Source organism: Mobula hypostoma, chromosome 5 (genome assembly GCF_963921235.1).
Source record: "Mobula hypostoma chromosome 5, sMobHyp1.1, whole genome shotgun sequence".
Classification (NCBI taxonomy): Eukaryota; Metazoa; Chordata; class Chondrichthyes; order Myliobatiformes; family Myliobatidae; genus Mobula; species Mobula hypostoma.
The window spans coordinates 22,204,719-22,209,276 of record NC_086101.1 but is presented as its reverse complement, the minus strand read 5'-3'; positions in this window follow the sequence as shown (position 1 = coordinate 22,209,276).

Genomic DNA, 4,558 nt, shown 5'->3' with positions numbered 1-4,558 from the left:
CTGAGGCTTGAGAGAGGAGAGTAAAGGCTAACTTGAAGTTTCTGTCAGGTTTTTCTTTCTTTGTCTATTCGTGCCCAGCTGGAGTAGTGAGAATGGATCCCAGGGAAGTGGTACCCTCCTCATGCAAGATGTGGGAGATCTGGAACACCTCCATTCTCTCCAATTGCTCCGTCCGTGAGATGTGTATCTGGGTGCCATTGCTTACAGACAACGTTAGGCAACTGGAGCCGGAGCTGGATGACCTATAGATCATTCAGGAGAATGAAGAGCTGATAGATAGGGGCTACAGGGAGGCAGTCACACCCAAGTTGCAGGAAGCAGGTCGCTGGGTGACCGTCAGAAGATAGAAAGGGAATATATATACTGTGCAGAGTTTCCTTGTGGCTGCTCTCAATAACAAATACAGTGGATTCTGGTTAATCGTATCATCAGTTAACCAGAACAACCACTTATTTGGGACAGCTCTTAAAGAGCAGACACTAATCAAGAAAGTAGCTGGGATGCCCTTCATTTATTTGGGACATTATGCCACTGAATTAGGATAGGAGACATTGAACAGTTTCTAACTAACATTAGTCGCGTGTGATTGCGTGGCAATCAGACACTACACTGCGCTTAGAGTGAACAGTTTTTAAATAACGTCAATTGCATGTGCCAGTTGCATCAGTAATTTTTAACACGGATAGTTGGTGAGAAATAAGCGATAAGATAATTCAGAACTGTTTTGCTCACTGCTGTTTCAAGCATTCAGGCTTGGAGATGCCTGAAATGTCCAGGAGTGAAAATGAAACAATTTCACAACCTCACCAGGTTCAGCACTACCAAAAAATGTGACAGTATCGACAACCATCATGAATGTTATAATGAAAATGAAGAATTGGAGAATGCAACCATCGAAGGTATTGCATGAAGGCAGTCCAGTATCTGCATTAGATCTCTGCGCTCATTTCGTTCATTTACAGTTCACCGGAAGAACACGATAGCATACTTAAAATGAATTCCTCTGTCGACAGCTATTAGGAACTAATACACAGGTTTATAGTACTATATTGGTAGTGTTCTAATTTCTTCTGTATTTTATTTAAATACATAATTTGTTACTCACTTAAGTGGTAGCTTGAGTTTTTTTATAACATCTTAACTATTTCCATAAAACTTGACAAGAGATGCAGACCATCTAATCAAGAGGAAGAAGGAAGCTTATTTATGGTTTAGGAAGCAAGGATCAGGCAGGTCTCTATGGAGTTACAAGGAAATCAGGAAGGTGCTTACGAATGGATTTAGAAGAGCTAAAAAGGGACATGCGAAGGCCTTGGTGAGTAGGATTAAGGTAAATGCTAAGGTATTCTACACATGTGAAAAACAGGAGGATGGCTAGAGTTAGGGTAGGATTGCTCAGCGATAGGAGAGGAAACTTTTAGGTAGGCACTTGGATGATAGAAACATGGAGGGCTCTGTCGGGAGGAAGGGTTAGATTGATCTGAGAGTAGATTACTAGATCATAGGCTGAAGGGCCTGTGCTGTCCTACAATGTTCTGTGTCTGATAAGCACATTGAGGGAGTACAAGGGGAAATCAATAACAGAGCGGAGCACAAAGTGGTGCAGAGAAAGTAACACTCAAAACACGCTGGAGGAACTTAGCAGGTCGGGCAGCATCCGTGGAAACGATGAGTCAACATTTCGGGCCGGAACCCTTCGTCAGGACTGTAGAGGGAAGGGGCAGAGGCCCTGTAAAGAAGGTGGGGGAAGGGTGGGAAGGAGAAGGCTGGTAGGTTCCAGGTGAAAAACCAGTAAGGGGAAAGATAAAGGGGTGGGGGAGGGGAAGCAGGGAGGTGATTGGCAGGAAAGGTGAAGAAAGAATAGGGGAAAACACAATGGGGGGTAGTAGAAAGAGGCGGGACCATGAGGGAGGTGGTAGGCAGCTGGGGGAGGGGGCAGAGTGACATAGGGATAGGGGAAGGGAGGGGGAGGGAATTACCGGAAGTTGGAGAATTCTATGTTCATACCAAGGGGCTGGAGACGACCTAGACGGTATATGAGGTGTTGCTCCTCCAACCTGAGTTTAGCCTCATCATGGCAGTAGAGGAGGCCATGTATGGACATATCTGAATGGGAGTGGGATGCAGAGTTGAGTGGGTGGCCACTGGGAGATCCTGTCTGTTTTGGTGGATGGAGCGAAGGTGCTCGATGAAGCGGTCCCCCAATCTGTGTCAGGTTTCACTGATATAGAAGAGACCGCACCAGGAGCATCGGATGCAGTAGATGACCCCAACAGACTCACAAGTGAAGTTTTGGGTGACAACCATAGTTCAGTCTCTCCCCACCTACATCTGGGATACATCCCATGCCCTCCACCTCTTCAATAACTTCCAGTTCCCCGGTCCCAACCGCTTCATTTTCACTATGGATGTCCAATCCCTATACATCTGCATTCCCCATGAAGAAGGCCTCAAAGCCCTCCGCTACTTTCTGGATAATAGACCTCACCAGTTCCCCACCACCACTACCCTCCTCCGGTTGGCAAAACTGGTTCTCACACTCAATAACTTCTCTTTTGGCTCTTCCCACTTTCTCCAGACCAAGGGTGTAGCTATGGGAACTCGCATGGGCCCTAGTTATGCCTGCCTCTTTGTTGGTTATGTGGAACAGTCTGTGCTCCGAACCTATTCTGGTACTGCTCCCCAACTTTTCCTTCGCTACATTGATGACTACATTGGTGCTGCTTCCCGCACCCATGCTGAGCTCGTCAATTTCATCGACTTTACTTCTAACTTCCACCCAGCCCTCAAATTAACTGGGCCATCTCGGACACTTCTCTCCCCTTTCTCGATCTCTTGGTCTCCATCTCTGGAGACAGACTGTCCACTGACATCTTCTACAAGCCCACTGACTCTCATAACTACCTCAACTATACCTCTTCCCACCCAGCCACATGCAAAAATGCCATTCCCTATTCCCAGTTCCTCCGACTCCGCCACATCTGCTCCGAGGATGAGGTTTTCTGTTCCAGGACCTCTCAAATGTCCTCTTTCTTTAAGGATTGTGGTTTCCCTTCTGCTGTCATCAATGATGCCCTCACCCGCATCTCCTCCATTTCCTGCACTTCGGCCCTCACCCCATCCTCCCGCCACCACAACAGGGACCCCACCACTAAGCACATCTTTCCCTCTCCACCTTCTGCAGGGATCGGTCCCTCCGTGACTCCCTTGTCCACACGTCCCTCCCCACGGATCTCTTACCTGGCACTTATCCCTGTAAGCACAAGTGCTACACCTGTCCCTACACCTCCTCTCTTGCCACCATTCAGGGCCCCAAACAGTCCTTCCAGGTGAGGCAACACTTCACTTGTGAGTCTGTTGGGGTCCTCTATTGCATCCTGTGCTCCCGGTGCGGCCTCCTCTACATTGGTGAAACCTGACGCAGATTGGGGGACTGCTTCATCGAGCACCTCCGCTCCGTCCGCCAAAACAGACAGGATCTCCCAGTAGCCACCCACTTCAACTCTGCTTCCCACTCCCATTCAGATATGTCCATGCATGGCCTCCTCTACTGCCATGATGAGGCTAAACTCAGGTTGGAGGAGCAACACCTCATATACCGTCTAGGTCGTCTCCAGCCCCTTGGTATGAACATAGAATTCTCCAACTTCCGGTAATTCCCACCCCCGCCCTTCCCCTATCCCTATGTCACTCTGCTCCCTCCCCCAGCTGCCTACCACCTCCCTCATGGTCCCACCCCCTTCTACTACCCATTGTGTTTTCCCCTATTCTTTCTTCACCTTTCCTGCCTATCACCTCCCTGCCTCCCTTCCCCCACCCCGTTATCTTTCCTCTTACTGGTTTTTCACCTGGAATCTACCAGCCTTCTCCTTCCCACCCTCCCCCCACCTTCTTTATAGGACCTTTGCCCCCTCCCTCTTCAGTCCTGACGAAGAGTCTCGGCCCGAAACGTTGACTGATCATTTCCACGGATGCTGCCCGACCTGCTGAGTTCCTGCAGCGTGTTTTGAGTGTTGCTTTGACCCCAGCATCAGCAGATTATTTTGTGTTTATGGTACAGAGAGAGTACAGTGCAGAAAGACAATAAGGCGCAAGGAGCATGACGAGATAGGTTGAGGTCGTGTCCATCTTCCACATCACAGCAGGATAGAACTGGAATCGGTTTATCGTTGCCATATGTACTGAGACAGAGTGAAAAAGCTGCATTGCTCTTACATGGGGATAGGATGGGCTCCACAGACCTTGAAACTTCCTTCCTTCCTGGTGGATATGGGTGACAATTGAGACAGCAGTAGGTGAGGGGAAGAAATAAACTCAGCTGTGCATTTCTCTCCATAGATGCTGTCCGACCTGCTGAGTTCCTCCTGCATTTTGTGTGTGTTCATCCAGACTTTTAAAAATTTATTGATATACAGCATGGAATGGGCCTTTCTAGGCCAGCAACACCCAATTTAACCCTAGCCTAATCATAGGACATATAAAGACCAATTAACCTACCAACCGGTACATCTTTGGACTGTGGGAGGACACCAGAGCACCTGGAGGAAACCCGCATGGT